This window comes from Anser brachyrhynchus (genome assembly GCF_964034855.1).
Source record: "Anser brachyrhynchus genome assembly, chromosome: 1".
In the NCBI taxonomy this organism is placed as follows: domain Eukaryota; kingdom Metazoa; phylum Chordata; class Aves; order Anseriformes; family Anatidae; genus Anser; species Anser brachyrhynchus.
Window position 1 is genome coordinate 46,426,419 of NC_137694.1, and position 19,894 is coordinate 46,446,312.

The 19,894-nt window shown below is 39.7% G+C and overlaps 1 protein-coding gene across 13 annotated transcripts in view; it reads left to right on the forward strand.

The window, feature by feature from the left end:
• ANKS1B (ankyrin repeat and sterile alpha motif domain containing 1B) overlaps positions 1 to 19,894 on the forward strand; it is a 441,985-nt gene that overhangs the window by 352,817 nt on the left and 69,274 nt on the right. For 2 of the 13 annotated variants that reach the window (XM_080595952.1, XM_080595954.1), the window contains exon 2: positions 4,178 to 4,257. The exons of 10 other annotated variants lie outside the window; for them this stretch is intronic. The gene's annotated coding sequence lies outside the window, so the exon portion shown is untranslated. Of the gene's footprint in view, positions 1 to 494; positions 2,181 to 4,177; positions 4,258 to 19,894 lie in introns of those variants that run through there. One more of the 13 variants, XM_080595963.1, reaches the window with a different exon arrangement.

Below are 19,894 nucleotides of genomic sequence, written 5' to 3' on the forward strand. Positions count from 1 at the left end.
AGGGCCGGGCGAGCCCCGGGCGCGCACGCGGGGGGGGGGGCGGCCACGGGGCCACCGGGCGCCGCCCCCGCCCCGCCGTGCGGCCCGGAGGGACGGGGACGGGGACGCGGCGCCTTCCCCCCCTCCCCCCGGGGGGCGGCGGATCGCCGGCAGCGGACCCCCGGGTGTGGGGGCGGGAGGCTGCGGCTGCCGGTTTCGCAGGATTATGTCAGCCCCGGCCTCGCCGGTGCCCCCTCCGCCGGCGCCGGGGCGGGCGGCGGCGGTGGCGGCTCCCGGCCGGCGGCGCTGCGGGGCTCCGCGCTCCCGGGGCGGGCGGCGGGGCCGGCGGAGTTTCGGCCTCCCGCTGGTGCTCGGGGCTGGGGATGGAGGCAGCCCCGGTGGGCTCCCTCCTCCTGAGCCGCGCTCAGCGCCGGTGGGCGGCGGGGGGGAGCCGGAGGGCGGCGAGCGGGGTCCGGGGAGGGGGGTGAAGGGGGTAAGGGGGCGCGTCGGGACCGCCCGGTGCTCCGGGGCTCTGCAACTCGCCCGCGCCCCGCCGTCCGAAACTTGTCCCGGGCGAGGTGTCGGCTTCACGGCACCGCGGGCGGTCCTGCGGGCTGGCTGAGGGGCCGGAGCGGAGCGGAGCGCTGCGGTCGGCCACCCAAAAATACAAATAAAAGGAGAATAAGGGGGGGATGCAAAGCAGAAGTGTGCGGGGTCGTGGTTCGCGCGGCGGTGTCTCGGGAGGCTCGCGTTGGAGCAGCGCATCTTTGCGGACAGTTGTTGGACCGTACGGCGAGAAGGCGCCGCCGGTATTAGGAGAGGCAGAAGCCGTACCTGACGGTTTCGTTTGGCACGCAGTTTACCGCACACGTGCAGGAAGGCTTTTCGACAGGCTTTTTAACATGTGGGCTAAGGCGTGTTGCCATGTGCCTTGCAAAATGCCTCCCGCTCTCGCTGGGATCAGTGGTGGTGTGTGCCCACATGCACGAAATCAAGGTGTGCTCCAGGCCGTCCTCGGCAGCACCGGCGGTAATGAGGAAAACTCCGGTGTCCATCTGCAGCGGGATCACTGGCGTGGTGCATCGCAGCGATTCCGTAGAGAGCATCTTAACTTCTTCCCCTAGTGAGCCACAGAGTAGTGGTGAAGCAGACCCCGACGTGACAGATAGTAACTTGTTCAAATACACATTAAGAATCAAGCTGTCATCTTCTGTATATGCCAAAATGTAAAATATAATAACCTGCTTTAAAAAAAAAAAAAAAGAAAGAAAGAAAGAAAGAAAAGAAAGAAAGAAAGAAAGAAAGAAAGAAAGAAAGAAAGAAAGAAAGAAAGAAAGAAAGAAAGAAAGAAAAAGAAAGAAAAAGGCAATGGAATAAGATCCAGTTGCATGATAATAGGGGCTTTATCATAAATAAGTACGAATACAGGTTATAAGTATTCATGTAAAGTTGATACTTGTTTGCCAGGTAGGAAACCTTGATCCTGCAGCGTGGTAATTACTGTGATGGGCTAAAACTTCGTTCCGATAGCATCCTAAAAATCTCCATAACACAATGAAAAGCATGGAGAGTAAGGGATTTTAACTGATGAATTTTGGTCTAGCAACATTTGTTCGCTAAGAGCTCTGTTCTTCTATTAATATGTGTACATAAGTAATAGCAGCTGCGCTCATGTGGTCACTCGGAGACCCTTCTGACCTTGCACACCTGAGAAGTTCTATTTCAAGGATTTGTGCAAGTGGTTGACAGGTTAAAATTGCAAGAATTCGCTGATGTATTCAAAGTAAACTCTGCTTTTTGTAGTAAAGGTGAACTTCTTTATTTTATTCTTCAGAGAAAGGAGATGTGAGAGGTGGGTAGAGAGAAATGTACCTAGTAAGAAGGCAAATTAAAATACACTATGCCTATTCATTCTATTTAGAAGGCTTTTAAATGCAGTACCCTGAAATAAATTTACAAAGCTAAGGGCTCGATGCTTTTTCTTTTAGCACATTTTTCTGCAGAGGGGAAAACAACATATCTATGTGGAATTGGGCACATGGAGTTAAAAAGGGAGGGTAGAAGATGGGAAAATTAGGAACAGAGCTGTCAATGAAGATACTGTCTGTGAAGGCTGCAGCGAACTTAGCAGAAACTAAGGCAGATTGACTCTCGGTAAGAGTTTCACTACTGAGGAACTTGAAGAAGGAGCCGTGACCCAGGTCAGACATTATTTGCCTTGCATTTTGAGAATAAGATATATTTTAAAGTAGAAGTGGTCAGAATTCCGTGTTGGCAATGCTTATTTTATTTCCAATAACTGGGAGGATACAGATTTTGCTTTCTTGTTGAATGAACGTCTGGCGTTTTGGTAAGGATCTTTGTATTTATTCATTAAGTGTTAGTGATAGGCATAATGAATAATAGGAGACTTCCACCTTGCATTGAGTAGACTGAGAAACTGCCAAACGTTGGATTTAAGATCTCTTGGCCCTTGGTCCTGAGTTTTTACTCTGCATGCAGACTGGAAGTTAAAACAGAAATGAGTGAATGGTATAATTCTTGGTCCAGTCTGTATTTGTTTGTCAGATGCTAAGCAAGACAAAGTTACGTTCATAGGACTGGACCTTTTTCTTGGCAATCCTATTATCACAATGCTTTGCTTGCTAAATGTTGAAAATTTATATTAGTCTTCCAAATTAGCAATGGTCTTGATGAACTGGCCAATTTTTACGCAGAGAAGTATGATTTGCAATTGTTTGCACATTTGGGAAAATGTTGGTTTACGCTAGTTCACATTTTCAATGTTATTTTCACAGTTATATGAGCTACAAGCTTATTTTTAAGAAATCACAGTCAAATTCTAGAGAATAACACCTTCAGAAAATTGTACCAGCCTGGCACTCTTTACAATCCAATGTATTTTTTTTTTCCTTTTGTGCAGGCAATAGCAGAGGACTGCTTGTGTTTGATCTTTTAGTCCATGTGCCAACTATGCCAGCTTGTCTCCAAGACAGTAGTCTTGGTTCCTAGTATGAAAGGGTCATGATCTAGATAAACCTGGCTTTGACAAGGTAATCAAGCTAGGAAAAACATTTCTGTCATAGTTTGACTGCAGTCTCTATCCGTACACTTTCAGTATATTTTTTTCCTTTGAGGAGAGAAGCTAGGAAATGTGATAATATCTGTAGCGCTTGAGCATGTTAACAAGTATCGTGAGCACTGAGATTCAAAAATCTTCATGTATTCAAAATCTTCACATACCTTATTCTCAACAGTTTATTTCTATAAACTACGCATCTGCTCTTTTATTTGAACCTTGACCTCTCGGAGGTCATTTTGGTTTATGGATTACATGTAGAGATTATGCAGAGTTGCTGGGGGAATTTCAGTGGTCATGTTGCTTTTGCATAGGGCCAGATATTTCTCTGGAAGAAGATGAGGAGATACCTGTTTTTTTTCCTGCCATTCTGTTTACATACTCTGGAGCAATGCATTTTTTCTGAAGGTCCTTCAACTAGGAAACATTTTTTCCTCTCCAAAGATATATTTTTTTTTATTTCAAAAAAATATATATATAATAATTTGTGTTTGATTCACTCTCATCAGCTTGAGCATAGTGTAAAAGAAAGGAAACAATCTCATTGACATTCATCACCCCCCACGAGTTTCTCTAAAGTGAAGTGTCTTGCAATATTGCAGTGGGTATGTGTGCCCAAATTCATGTGAGCTGCAGATAACAATCATTGTGCCTAGCGTAAGGGAATGATGATGCTAGTGTTAACCAATCATTAGCCAAACGTAAAGTGCTTGAGAGCTAGCCTCTCTTCCTTGGAAGAAGAACAGTGATTCTGAGATGAGAAGTTCTCTCAGACCTCATGGACCAGGGAGTGGAAGCTGTTCTTATTGTCAGAACTGGAATTATTCTAAGCACAAAGGGAAAAACCAGGACCACCTCTGGTGTTCCTCCATTCCTTAGTTACCACCGTCAGCCTCTTGGTAGTGGGTTATTTCTAACTCAGTTGACTGAGGAACATCTTGGAGAGCTCTGCAATGCCATTCTTAAAGTCAACCAATGTCTTCATAGTCCTTGTCTGCCCCATTCCTGTGGGTTTTCACAATGGACTGTCTTTGTGATACCTCTAGAGAAATTGCAGGAACATTGAGGCTGCTGTGTTACAGTGAAATGATGATACCTGGGCCTTTGTCTCCTTTTCAGTAGGACTCAGATGCCAATATATGAGAACTGAGATCAAGTTAAAGTCAAATGGCTGAAACACAGCTTGATTCAGGAAAGAGGTAATGAGCAAGGACAGTAGCTCTGAAGATCTTCTAAAGTCTCTGGCTTGTCTGTTGCTTGATGGCTCTTGTTCAATATTATAAATTGGTGTTCAACACTGGGGCATTTTCACTTCATAGATGGTTCAGATTTGGAATTTTTTCCCCATGTAGGTGTTTGACTCATTTTCAAGACTTGTGTGTTCCCTTGCTAAACTACCAAAACATGCGGTTTTCCTTTGGGAAAACCAATTTCAGCTAGTTGAGAACTAAGTAATTACAACCATCCTGGTTCTTCTAAATGTACTACACATGCTATGTGATTACCACCAATGCCAGAAATATGCATCTGGTGGGCAAAGAAGGCCTTACAAAGCTTGAGGGGGGAATTTTCTCCTAGACCTTTACCTTTGGAGTTTGCTCTTATTAGAAACACATGAAAATGTGAACTGGGACACATTAAGATATGATGTACCTCTTTGCTTATGTTCTTACAGCTTTTTGGTGTAGGAAATCCAAGGTGATATGTATGAGGTTTGTTACATATAATTGGTTTGTTCTTCTTTCTGTCCCTGGTTCCTGCAGTCAGCAAAGATCCAAATAGGTTTTATTGTTGTTTAGAACACTTTAAGTTTTGCTAATGTAAAAAGGGTAAATTTAATGGTAGCTGCAGTAATAACAAATGAAGTCAGCAGGGAGTTTTACCTTTTTGACAGCAGATTTAGCCCACTGTTTAATTTCTGAAGTACTTTTTCCGGAAAGTGCTTCTCTGCAGCGGGAAATAAGCATTTAGTTTTTTAGTACATTTAAGTGTAGTAAAATTTGAAGGTGATAAATACTTTTTCTGCTTGTCTGACTGTGGATGATCATAGAACGTCTTCATTTAGTTGACTGGTCTTCTTGACTGCACTGTGGAGTCAGACCTTCAATGCTGGTAGGTGTTTGCATGTATGCCTTACCCACATATGAGGTTCCTTATACATTGAAGTTAAGCTTTGGCAAAGATTTCAGTGAGAATATATGGCTCTTGTACAAGGCTATACTGAAACTCATTTATTTCTTTATCATGTATCTGTGCAGTGAAGAACACCATATTACACTTAATACCTTTTTATTTTGGGGTATCGTGAATGACTAAAACCACTGGTAAATTGGTAAGCCACAAAAATAGTTGGATGTAATTATTCCTAATATAGGAAAATGCAAAGTCAATTCCAGTGATCATCAAGATTTATTATATAATACTAAAATGTATGTGGATATAAGGAATAACTATAAATATACACGTTTTACAGCTATAATGTATGTTCATCTGACTGTTTTTAGGCTTCGTCTTGCCCAAATGAAATTGGTATGAAAGCTCTCACTTTAAATAGATTCATAAAAAATGCTTGTAGAAATAATATAGCAATTTCATAGTGTTATATAAAGTTTTAGATAATGTCACTTATTGCATAAATAAATATATTGGGTATTTGTCAGTTTGCAAATTGTTGATGTACTTAAAATTCAAGGTAACTGAAGACTGTCCAAGTATCTACTTGAAGATCCCATAATCAGAGAGCTGTTATACTATTGTCATGCTTTGTAATGCTTTTATTTCTCAGGTATGATATATATATGATATAACTCTAAAATCTGGAAAAAGTGTTACTTTGTTAATCATGCAGTCACCTGGCAAACTCATTATTAGTGAGTACCCAATTGGTTTGTGAAACACCTGCATTATTATTATATGATAAAAATACATAGAACTAAAACATTCTGTACTAATATTTATAAACCACCACAGAGGTAAGTGGGTATTGGAGCGAATTGTCACACAGAAAAATACTGTATCAAAACCTAGGGGATGTATTGCGTGACTCATTTGTATTTTTACTGAAGCCGTTACAAAACTGAATGCAAGTTGTTATTTTTATTTAAAAACTGAACATGGTGTTGTTCCTGCTCTTAGCACTAGCAAGAAACAAGATATCAAGGTTTTTCATAGACCTTTGCAAGTACGTCTCAGTCCTAATCTGTGTTATGCTCAGCTCAGGTATCTTGGAAGCAAAGATTGGCTCTACAGAAGACACTTTATAAAGAGACTTCCGAACCTTATCTTTTTCTTTTTAAACCTCACAGTTAAAATACTAAGTGTAACAGGTACTCACAGGTTTGAAAGTATGTGGTGCTCACATTTTTCTAGGGGTTTACCCAATGCTTATTAATTTAATTAATTGACTGTCCATATGAGTTTTACGTTCCCATGCAAAATGGCGATAAATCTTTGATATTGTCTGAATACCGCAGCATTGCACTTTAAGCATGAAAGCACAGAAAGAGTACTAAATATGACAACTATCATTTTCCACCTGGGTTCTGCTGATAATATTTTTGGGTTGTTTTTTTTGCGTGCTTCTAAACTGTTGTCTGCAGCCAACCATCTCAGCACCAAACAGCTCCACACTTGTCCATCAAATACTTTGCACATGCATTAGTCGCAGTCACAACACAGTACTTGTGTGGCGGTGTCCGCATCATGTTAATTTCGTAAGCATTACTTACCACCACCACCCTCCAGCTGCCACAGGATGCCATTTTGGGTTGACCTGAATTAAATACATCCATTCCAGCTCTAGCGTTTGCTGTGCCCATTCCTGCTCCCTCTCTAAGGCTTGCTGTAGCCATTTTTATTCTTTACAGAGCTGTACGGGACTAAGTGGTAGTTGTGCAGTGATGATATGTACAAGGGTACATAGGGCAGGAGAGGAAAGCATCATCTACCCCAAAGGGTTGCACTCAGAGTTTACAAACAAGGTTCTCAGCAGGTGTAAAGTGTCATAGTGCTGTTGATTTCATTGAGTATGCAGGCTGAAGACTGTGTCCCATGTACTTTGTCAGGAGTAATCCTCCTGAATACAGGGAAGAAGGACAAGCAATAACATTTTTAGAAAGAGTAGGTTTGGTTACCACTGCAGTAAAGCAGTGTTTGGGGAGCTCCTGAAATGCTGCTCTGAAAGTAGTGAGCATCCCCATATTGCTATCTCTAGTATGGGAGCACTAACACTGATAGAAGCCCTATAGATTCTTTCTAGAGATGCCTGTTTTGGTGTGATTGTATTTAGTTCTTGATTCATTTGCATTGTCCAGTTAATTGGCTAGAGTTTCTGAGAAGATGAAATGTTGAACAGGAAAGCTCAAGACCAGTATTTTTAATCTTTGTTGCCTAAAAATTAGGCTTTAAACTTCATAATTCAATATGTGATTTTCGAAGGGAGAGATGCCTTTAGAGAAAGCACTATTATAGTTGATATTCATCTCTGTAAATGCTGGTTGTAGAAATAGGAAACTGAATTTACGCAATCCTAATTTGGAAAGCTGGGCTGTAGAGTGTTGATTTTCCCTTTTGAACTATCTTTCATTAAATATGCCTTGTTCTACTATATCTACAAGCAAGTGACCTTCCTAGGTTGAAAATTTTGTTGAAATCCTTTGGTCTTGATATTTAAGGATAGTACTGCAGGACAATGCTTCTGCAATCAGAATATTGGTAACATTCATTAAAAAATAAAGACAATTTAAAGCATAAGGTAAAGAGCAAGTCCTAGCCCCCCAAATAATCATTTTTCCCATTTAAATAATACTTGACTGAATTTAGGTGATATTTTCTTTGTTGTTGTATATACCAAAGACTGCTCTAGTTGACAGAAAATTGTGAAGCTTCTGTATTTCTAATGAAATAGTTTCCTAATTATTTTGACAAGTAAGGAAAAGCTACCCTTTCTGCTGACTCTTGATGTGGTGCAGCATCATACATGTGTTGTACCCTAGGACTTGCTAATGCCTTGTTTGAGTCAGCCCACAGTAGCTGAGGGTAGTGGCTTGTTTGACCAAGAAGAGATTCCCCAGCCTGCTGCTTTTTGGTGTCTGAGGCTGGTTAATCTGTGCTGGGATTTTGCGAAATAACAGCCCCTTTTTATCTGCAGAGCATAGCACAGAATGTTTTTAGAAAATGTCTTTCTTACTGTATGGTATAAGAACTTTGCGTAAGAAAAATTATTTTGCTAAAGGTAGTTAGAACAGAATTACTGTAAAAGAAACAATCTGAATTAAAGTAGTCAATATATACAAAACAGCAGTCATCTTTCCATTTTCCTGCATTGACATGCATCCTATTTTGAGTTATGTAACACAAGTAATGGGATTGTTATTTGACCTTCATAATCTCATTATTGCTCTGGAGGTACAATCCTTACTTTTAGTTATCTGTATATGATGATGATTTTATAGTTTAATGCAAAACTGTTGATTCATGGAAGTAATCCTGTGTTCATGCATTATACAGAAGCTATATCTGCTGTTTCTCCTATTGCTAGGGGGCTGATGTGTCACATTTATAAAAATCTTTTCTTTAGAGTATCTTATTTCAGCCACCACAACCAGTTCTGGTTAAAACCCTGTTATGTTGATCCTAATACAGTGATGATGTAACCAAGAGGGTGAGGGAGCCAGTTAAAAACTAGTAATATTCCTGAAGCATTACTTGCATTTATTAGGAATGTAGTAGTCCTTACAAGTCAGATTCTCTGGGAGAGGTGATAATAGCAAGTAAACATGTCTACCATTTCCAAAGACCGAGTCCTAAGCTTTTGCCATGGTGCCTTTGCACTTCTCTGTGGGTGAAGGAGAGGTGGAGCTACCTTACTGGAGTGTGCGAAGAGTATCCCTGCAGCTGGTGATCTCCAAGGCAGATCTCACCATCCAGCTTCCTGTCATTCCTCCCATTCCTGCTCTCCCCATCTCAGCACAGGACCCTTCTGAAGAGGATGAGACAATGGTCTGGATCTCCATGCTTGTGGGAGGGAGTGGGTGGTTGAAGCTTAGCTCAGCCCTGAGGCATCTCCACGTCCTACAGACTCAAACTGAGGATTAGGGGATCATAACTATGAAAAAGTGACTTCAAATCGCTTTTTGTCACACATTACTGCAGTGATCAGAGGATCTCGTCCAGCAGTATGAGAACTGGCATAGCGAAGTTCACTCTAACGGTTTCCATGTTGCTGTGTTCACACATAGAGCAGTCTGAGTTTGGCTCACAAACTTAAATGACATTTGTGAATCTGTGTAATCAAATTTGGAGGTATTTACATAATTACTGAATTATCAGAAGTATTAAGAGAGCTGTCATGCATTATTATGCTATAAAACCTGATATCTTTTGTAGACTATGACACATGGAGTGTTTTTGTTTATGCTTTTGACATATAACAAAAGATTGTGTGATGCATTCAGAAATTACATTGACACCATAGCAATCTCTGTCTCCCTTCTCTACACAGCAGTTCCTCAAAAAGAAAAATGTCAATTGTGGTTTTCTGTAATCTGAAAAGCGATAACAGTTGAGGTAGTTCATCAAAATAAAACAATAAAATGTTTGTACAGGCTTTTCTACTTCTTGAAGCTCTGAAAAAGTGGACTCCCTTCTAACTTGACAGTACATTTTCAGGCAGTGAAACTTGGACGCTAGGGACAGAAAGCTCATTAAATTGCAGACATAAGTAGTTGAAAAGAGGCAGTTTTATTGTTGTCTGTTTGAATTCTGGAAAAAGTAGTGATGGCAGAAGGGAATAGAAACTTCAGGCCTGCAGGAGAGATTCTAGATATTCCAGTAATTGGACTGTAATCAAGGTTTAAAATGATTACAATATTTATTTGAGTTCTGGTATCTTCTTCCACAGACAAGAATCCAGTAGGCATATGTTAGTTTAGATTTTAGTAAGGCTGCTCTGAAACATCATATTACCTGTTAATACTGCGATGGGGTTGTTTTACTTCTTGGGAAACAAGACTCGCAGAGCTCCACTTGTGAGCATTCTGCAAAGATATTGTTTTCTATTATGCTGAAGGTTTGGGCTGGAGAACTTATCTGAATTGATTTACAGTCCAAGGACTCTGAATGGAGGTGTAGTCCACCTGCTGTAATGCATCTGAAAGGTATATTTATACCTATGTATGTTCAAGATGAATATGTAAGATGCATCTACTTAACAGAAAGTATGAGTGTAAGAGCAAAGGGTGAATTAGTTTTGTCAGAAAGCATCCTTCCTGTCCGACATCAATTTGAAATGGAATATTCTTATTCTTTAACTGATTATCCAAAACATTTCTGGAGCTTCTATGTTTTGTACTGCATACACACCTGTAGCACTACAGCACTTAGTTGATGAGAACATTCTGGTAGATGACATTTTGTAGAAGACTTTAACCCAAATGGCACAAAGTTTGAGTGGCTGAAGACAAGTAACAAACATAGCCCATCACTAGTCCTGCGCTGCCACAAAAGACATTGCAAAGCCCTACCTGTCTTTTTAACAGTAGGGAGTGAGAGAGCAGGGTCTCTGAGATGTCTGTTCAACTAAAGCAAATGCTCCTGTGTAAGGTCACTCCATTTGTTCTTATTCCCAGCTTTCTGTAGAAGATTAGAAAAGATTATGCTAGTCTGCTACAAATAGCCACAGTATCAGTCCATGAGTTTTGATTTTCTTGTAGTAGTGATTCAAATACTTCTGCTCGCTGTAGTGAATCATCCGTCTGAGGCAAGGATGTTTTCTACCAACCAAACCAAGACTCTGTCAGTGATAGGTTTGATTGCTCCTTCAAAGTATAACAAATCCTACTGGAAAGCAAGAATACTTTTACCAGGAATGCTTGGTCCATGATGAAAGTGGAAATGATTTTCTGGATGAAGTAGATAAGAAATTGATTGAGGCTAATTTCAAACACTTTCATCCTAAACTATTGACCTCTTTTTAAGCAGTCTTGAATTTCTGTCAGCTCAGTAAAAGCCCGGGACTTTCATCTGTCTGTTTAGGATAATACTATGTGTGTGATTATTCTACAGTTAAGAAGTTTTTGAGGGATTTATTCCCTGTGTTTGCTCTGCTGCCTGAACCATACCTATCCTAGGAGTTGATTGCAGTATTTATCAAAGCTATGGAGCCCCGTTTGAGCCATCTGTAGGTAGTGGTTGTGCCATCTGTCACTGAAGACTGCATTCCAGAGAGAGAGAGAGACAATATGCACAGACTTCATCATACAAAGCCTGTAGGGTATGATGTTTGCTTTCTCCTTGTAGGATGTATAGGTTGTAGTGTTTTCCTAACTTCTAAGATTTTTATTGAAAGAAGCTTTTGAATGCCACATTAACCAATAAATCATCCTCACCCATGTGTATGTATTTTGCTCTTTACTGAAACCCACCCATTGCTATATGTTCCACATTCGTTAAAAGGCTGTAAGAATGTTCAAAAATGGGCAAAACCAAGCTGCAGAAGACTTTGAACTAGTATTTAACACTTGGAGATAATGGTAAGGGCCACACAAAATGAGGAGCCTTTGGGTGCAAGCATATTATCATTTTCTGTATATTCTTGGTATGAATCAGCAAGGATTACAGCAGCAGCAGATGTTCGAGACAGCATGATATAGGTAGTGTATAGTTTTGTCTTATGATTAACTAATCCAATATCCTTGTGTTGTAAGAGATAGGTGACTTTAAAAAGTCTCAAGAGGACTTTAACAACATGTTTCAGGAACACTTTTACTACATAAGCTGCTAGCAGGAGCAGCATTCAAAGCTTTGCATGGTATCACTATTTGTGTTTAAAGTAATTTGATGTAATGATCGACGATGATGTAATTTTTCATTACCTGTAATAATGTGTGATTGGCTCCTACCTCTGAAGTGAAATTTAGGAAAACCATCCTACATTGTCTTCAGATGTATTTTGTATTGGATTTGTAGGCAGTGTAATGACTTAGTATTGAATGCAAAAACAGTTACCTTCTAATGAAACTGTGGGCCTTCAGGACAGCAATTTTCATGGCTTCATATTCTCCCTACTTCACAAGCTTATTGGCAGTCCTTGTTGTAGTGAAGGGTATGTCTTCATACTGTGTGGTCATAGGGCCATGAATCCTTCTGCATTCTTCAGCTCAGGGTAGAGCGTGGGCCAGACACACACAGAGGGTTCAGAGGCTGCTGCAGAATCTGCATGTTGCCCAGAACAAGTAGCTCATCCACACAAGTAGGACTCCTGAGCTCTCATTTTTCATTTTTGACCAAGGTAGTGTTGGCGATCTGTCAGAAACTGACATGAAATATAAAGCAATGAAGTGATGAGGTTTGTAGTACGTATGGTTGCGTGCTTTTCTTTTTGTATGAAACACAAGGACAAATTTGTACAAATGACAGAATCCTAAAAAGAGACATTGCATCAGTCAAAGGTAATACTGTGCATTGCTATGTTAAAAAGGAAAGGAACTGATTTAGCATAAGCAAGCAGACTTTAAAGAAAGCCCTGTGATAGCTGTTCCTATTCTAATACAGATCAGAAGTAGCATTAAGTGTATGCCATGACTTATATATGTAATGTCTGTGTACATATATATGCACTAATAAAATATTCCAAGAAATGCATAGCAAGAACATTGTATTGTCAGTGATATGTAATGCATGTTTAATTTAGACCCAGCTTCTGAGGATACTTAGGGAATGCAGAGGATCAAATATTTTATTTAAATATTGAATTTCAGGGCATTTAAGTGGATTATTCTTTGTTCTTTATGGATGTTCTCTCAACGTGAAACCAAGAGGATATATAAATACATATATTTCGTTTTTTTTTTCCTTTTTTTTTTTTTTTTTTTTGCAGTGTAGCAGCGACTTGCTCAGTTGCTAGGTAACAAGGTATCGCTTTATTTGCAGGAGCAGTAGCAGAGTTGATAGTAGAGGCAATGATTTATACAAAATGTATTAATATATACTGTAGCAGTAATAATGGTTATTGAAATTGCCTATTTTTATGTGCTCTGTGCCATAGAAAAATATAGTTGATACATTAGAATATTTCCTTCTGCTCTGTGTAGAAAAGCTGCTTAATTACTGAGAATGTCCAGTTATATAGTGAAACATCAGAATCAGCACTATTTATTTAGTAGTCTTAAAATGAGTTATTTTAACAATAAAAAATAAAAAAATAAAAAAATAAAAAAGAGGAAGTAAAGTGTTAATGAAAAAGGGGGATTTATAAGAAGTTATTTCCCTAAATTGTCCATTCATACTTTTTTTTGGCCTTTCACAGACGGGCTTGCTTTTCCAGCAACAATACGTTTTCCTCCAGGGATCAAGACCAAACCTGTCAGTCACCAGGGCAGAAGTTGGCTCAGTCCCAGTGGCAGGCTGCCATCTCGCTTCTGCCTCCAAGAAGACTGGCAGGTGGTCTGCAGGCCACTCTACCTCCTCCTTCCTCACACAAGTCTGGAAATTCAGAATGGTCAGAGTTGCCTTCAGGGCAAATGCTAATGCCACCTGCTTCCACTTCTGGCACAGTGACTGGCTAGGTGGTGCTGGATGCTTTGTCATCCGTGGCCAAAGAGGTCACTGCAGTTCATTTTTTTCATTTTGCTGGTGTTTGGGAGAGAGAAGCATATACAGTCCAGGTGGATTCCTCATCATCTTGATGCACCTCTTCGGTCAGGTTATTCTTATTCAGTCCAGCCAGGTAACACCTTCACCCTGCTCTTCAAACCTCCTGTCTTTTACATATAATGTATTAACCAGGTCTTGCTGCAGTTCGTGGGTACTGGAAGACTATGCTTGAATGCAGGGAGCAGGATTTCTGCAGTTCGTTAAAGAGGAACAGTTGTTCTTTCCAGATGATGGGAGCCAGTGACTTAAGAGAAGAAAGTTTTCTTTGGCATTAGCCAAGTTACTGCATATAGAATAACTGAGCATAGTTTTAGTTTTAGATTTATTCAAATCTATCTTGCCTGAATTTTTGCCCCAACTTTCCTCCTCACAAAGACTTGAAATTTAATAATACATCACATGTATAATTCTGCTATTTTTAGAGCAAACATTGACCTTTTCCCCACATTGATCGTTTTTAACCCATAAGCTCACCTGTTGGGGTATGAACTTGGTTCTCAGACATTCGCAGAGAGCTCCAAAAGGCTACAGTTCACCTCCTCTAAGGAGTTATTCCTCATGCTGATTTTCTTATCCTGGTGGATTTATTTTTCAAAAGTCTATTATGTGTAGTCCTGATCATTCAGGTTTGGTGGTGGTGGTTTGTTGTGTTTTTGTTGTGTGTTTTTTTTATTTGTTTGTTTGTTTTTCCAAAGCAAGATCCATCTTTATTTAAACAGAATTTAAGTGGTGTTTATCAATGTGTGATGGAGAGAAAGGTTAGCCTACAAGCCATGGGTGATAGGCAGACAAAAACAGGGCAGTGCAGATGGCAAAGTTGATCTCTGTGGTGCCTCAACACCTGTGCTAACAGGGATTTGCAGCTGTGGATAGTGTATTACACTGCTGCTTGAAAACCAGCTGTTATTTCCAGTTTTTATATTATAACCTACATGACATTTTCCCTTAGACCTCTAATGACTTCTAACACAGTCATTCATATAATTAGTTCATAAGTAAATAGCTGCAGGCTTGGGCAGTATCTTAACTAAAGTATTCCTGCTCCTTTGGTTTTCATTTCAGTGGAATAAATGGGCAGATTAAATAAAAGGAGGCAAAATGACACTTTCACAGTGTTTAGATTCCTGAAAAGTCACAGAAAAGAAAGAACGACAGCACAAGAGAGTTAAAAGAGAATAAAAGTTAGAAAGCTATATCTGTAAATCTAGAAGATTAAAACAAATAAAAGGAAAACAAAGGACAGATGAGACAAAATGGGTGCAGCAATAAAAAAAAAAAGTAATTAGGCTTCAGCATGAGTCAAAAGGACACATGAGGATGGCACTCTTCTGTGAATCATGAAAAGGGGAAGGTATTTAGAACCATTGCAGGATAAAGTTTTCAGAATATACAATGGTATCTGGTTCCTATTGTCTTCAATTTATAGGATTTTTTAAAATTTTTGAAGTTTTTATGTTTCATGTACTGTGAAGTGAAATTGGTATATGAAGGAAGCTTGTGCATCCAGAGTTGGTTGTTACCTGTCTGTTTACCCTCATCTTCACTTCCATAAGTTTCACCTCACATGCCAGAGCAAAGATGCAGCTGGTGGGTTCTCGGTGTGCAGCTGTCCTGGATGCTTTATCTCAGCAGTGGGAGCATCTAAAGAGTTATTGGATCATTATCATCACATAAAGGCATCTTAACCTGGACTATAGGACTCCCTTAACTCCTAAGATTTAGTAAGCTTTGTGTAATTCATTTCACTGCTACTTAAAATTCCCCATTAAAATTAAATTAAAATAATGAGCTTCCCTGACAGAGGACATTTGCCTTCCTGATGTTTTTGTTATTTGAACAGTCAGGTTCACTACTTCGTTCTTCCCTGAATGGTAGATTTTCTGTATGGCTATTTTGATAAAAATTATTATTTCTAATTTTGCAATGCTTTAATATGATTATATTGGTACGTTTTAAACTTTGACCAACCTGATGCTTGCTAGTCCTAAGCAGCAGATCTCTTCTTCCAATCTCAGTCAAATGAGTAGTGTGTGGGAATTGGGGTTGTGCATACTCAGGTAAGAGAAATCACTTAGGATCGTTGCTTAATTAATCACTTCTCTGTCATGAGCGTAGAATGACATTCATTCCACATGAATGTCATGTCATTCTGTAGACACGAAGCACAGCCTAGGTTTGTTTCACTGCTTTGTGTTTATCATTACTGAAGTACTGAGCTGAGTCTAAATTTGGGGTGCTTTATCTTTTCTGGTTTTAGAAAGCAAAACAGTATTAAGAGTATCATATCCCTTTTATTCTTATTTTTTTTTAGGTGAAATTTGATTAAATAGCTGTGGTTATTCTGTATGCAGTTATGTAAGAAACATTTGAAGTTCTTGCTCTGGGCTATAATGATTATTAAAACCAATGTATTTTGTAATTTTTCATCACTGATTTACTCATCTAAACTTTAATTTGGGGGAATGCTTTTTAACTTAAGGAAGTAATTTTTTGCATTTGTGCTGTCAGCCTTTTGAACTTCTGAACCGGTAGGCCATTTAACTGGAAGAATGATTGATTTCAAAAGTATTAAGTTTCTCCAACTCCCATGTGGGGTAGAGAGAACCCTTTTAAAATCCTCCTCACAGTGCTGGGGTTGAGAAAAACTGGAGGTAAGGAGCGGTAAAGCCATGGTGGGATGCTGAAATTACTATAAGGATTAGGGAAGCTGGAGATAATACAGAGGAGGAAGGTACAGAGTTGTGGTCTGGGGCAAGGGAAGGATTGTGTAGATATTCATTGCAAATCCATCCACACTGCACCTTTGCTTATGTTCCTGGTGGAACATGTCAGTCACCAGGTGCCTCTTCAAAGTCACTGTACGATGAGTGGCTCAAGTAAAAGCACTAGCACAGTTGCATATAGCTTCTCGTAGCATGCTCCTCGCGGCACTAAGTGCCTTCCAGTAGCGCGATGTGACTGATGAGGGTCACGAGTGCCCGGCACTCACGGTTTCTCCCTGGGGGAAAAGCCTATGCTGCAGAACAGAGTGTTACAGTTTGTGGAAAAGGGCTCCTCAGTGTACGAATTGCTGTTTAGTAGGTGGGGAAAGCAGTCAGACAAATACAGCTTCCACCCATAATGGAAAGAGACAGAGTGGAGCAATATGTACAAATGATTACCTTGAAAATTACTTTTGCTCTTTTTTCTCTTTCTAATCAAATATTTTACTGTTTAACAAGGATTAGGGTATGGTAATCCTTGACTGAGCAAAGAGTACATATTCTTTTAAAGGTGGTGTTTTTTTTCCCTTGTAGTCAGCAAGTGCAATATCACTTAGATAGTTATGATCGTGTTTCTCTTAAAGTAGTGGTCCATGAGAAAGAGTGTTATGATTTTCTTAAGTATCATAGTTTATGAGAACAAAGACCAGTATAAGAAAACAGTGCAAAATATCTGTTTTTTAAGGTGGCAGAGAGTGAAAACTGTGAACCAAATCTAATAGTGGCTGGCCAAACTGCACCCAGGGTGGACATTTCTTATGGCTCTTACTTATTTCTTCCACTCTGATTGTGGGGATACAGCATGGAAGGCCAGAATGATTTTGTGAATGGAATTAGGATTTTGGAGATGTGGTTTCACTCCTGTTAGTATTTCAGGTTTCATCCATAGCCCTAATTATCAGTTAATCCACACGTTTCAGGTTTTCCTTTGTTAAGAAGAAAATATGGAAGAGAAATCAGTTTTTTTTTCTCCTGTGCACCTGTAGAAACATGTGTCAGTGCTGTTCAATGACTCAAGGGCCATGCTCTATCAGCATTACAGAATGAAGTGAGCACATTGCAACAGAGAAAGTTGACTCTATATAAAATTAAAATCAATACATTAAAAAAATAGGTTTATAATCTGATGTTTATACTATGGTAAGACTCACTAGAGTATAATAAAGCTTGATCATATGCAATGTAGTATAGTGGATTAAATTTCATAATTGCTAATAATAAGTAATCCTTCTGTCTCCAGGGTATATAGAAGGTTGAAAGGCAGCCAAACCACTGCATTTTCATTGTGTCAGTCTCCTTGGCAGTTCTTAGTGGAAGCATGCTGACGGTACGGGAGGGAGGATAGGAAGAGCCTGTAGGTAGGTATGGCATTGCTGTCAGGTTCATAAGTTACACAGGTTCACTGAAAAGTGGGTGCACAGTAGCACAGATTTTATATCCTCCCGCAGCACTCCAGCATGACATTCTTCTAGCTCAAGGGATTCAGTTATTCACTGCTCTCTCCCTCTCTTAATTTCATTTGTGAGGTCATTTCACAGGAGTCTATCCTACTTTTAATGCTTCTACATAATTTTCTTGAATACTGGAAGTATATAAAAGCAGTAAGAGGAGAATAGACCCCCAAGCTTGGACTGTGTTTTCACTGTGCTAAATTCCTGTTTTACCATTCATAAGCTTTCACTCTACGGAACCTGTGCTGCTGCTCTAAGGTAAAATGTGTAGGTCTAGATTTCATTTTTTCTCAGATGGATAATAGGCATAGAAGTGGTGCATACAGCGGCATATCAGAGTGGTTCTGTTATATTACTGTATGTGAAAGTAAAGCTAAAAGAGCAAGTCTTTTACTCTTCTTCACATTTCTTTAATCATTTTTTACCATGCTGTGAAATAAAACATACTGTGTCATATAATTTTCTTTTTAAATCACATTGCTAAACTCAATACTTATTTATCTAGTGAAGCAGGAGGCCACATCTGAGCACATGTACTTTGGAGCCAGAGCAAGCAGGGATCAAACTCATTTGATGTTCAGTTTACAGCCCCTTTGCTTTTCATCTTGCTGGGCTGTGTCTTCTCTCATACTTTGCCATAGAGCAACAGAAATCCTGGATGCCTGAGATGCAAGGACAAATCTTACAAAATTGGGTATACCCAACTCCCGTCCCTGTTGTAGTAAAACGTGTGTGTTTACAAAACAGGCTAGAGGTAGGGAGTTGACAATATTACAGGATCAAGAGTGGCTTTTAGTAAAAGTAGCTATCATCTTTGTCCTATACTACTATATGACTAATGTCATGACTGGGGTGAGTTGATCTGTGGCTGTTGCTAACCACTGATCCCAACAGCCAAGGAGAGGTTCCTGTAGGGTCTAGCGGAAGGAGAGATATTAAAACTGCAGGTCACCCTCAGCTTGTCTCAAGTCTGCCTCAGTTTTGCACAACACATCAGTGGGCGAGGAGGAGAGAATTAATGCCAACAACAGTGTCCTTTACAGGTGAGTCTCAGCAGTCCTTCATGGAGCACAGCCAGGGAGAAATATTGCCACACGACTTCTCTCATTCAGTTTTGCATGAGGTTTTTTTCTTTTAGTGGTTTGATTACACTTGAGTTGTGTCCAACTTTTTTTTCCATCCCTGAGAGATTATAAATTCCGTCTTCCTAAGTGAAAGTCAGAACCCAGTGCTGTGAAATACTGACAATTTATTGAAGGGTAGCAAAGTGGCATATTCATTTTGTCTTAGCACAAGGTAAAAGTTTTCAAGTTTGAAAATAAAAGGTTTCTCTTAGGTACAGCAGGCATACTGACTGCAAGTCTAAGCTGGTATCTGAAAGACCATCTTTCTCTTTTACATAATATTAAAGTTTCTGTGAGCAGTATTTTCAGTAGGGGTGCTCCAGCTTGTGGCAGATTGTTACTGTAAGTAGAATTTTAAAATTCATCTGTCTCTTACAATTTTATAAATGATTAGAAGCTAGTCAAACTCAGAGCTTCAGATATTACAGAAAAATTAGGATGTGTCGGGTTTTTTGCTTCTCTTTCCTTCTCCTGTATGATAATTAAAAGCTTCTTCTGCAGTTATGGGATTTTCTTCCCCAATTAATATTGCTGATATTCAAGAGGTTGTGGCTTTGAGAGGAAGATAGACTTTGGTGAGACTAACGATGAAATCACAGTAGTGTGAAACAGTATAATCCAGATCTGCTTGTTCTAACCATAATGTGCACCTCTGAAATTGAAATGAAATTAAGTATGCTATAAGTACATAGCTAGAAGTATAAGCAGCTATATGACTGAATGTGTTTGTAGGGTAGGATTGTTGAATAAGAAAATAGTATTTTTACACAGTCAGCTTTCATTCTAGCATTCATTTTAACTGTACACATCTTTTCAGTTCTGTAAAGCACTGTAATCCCTATTTTA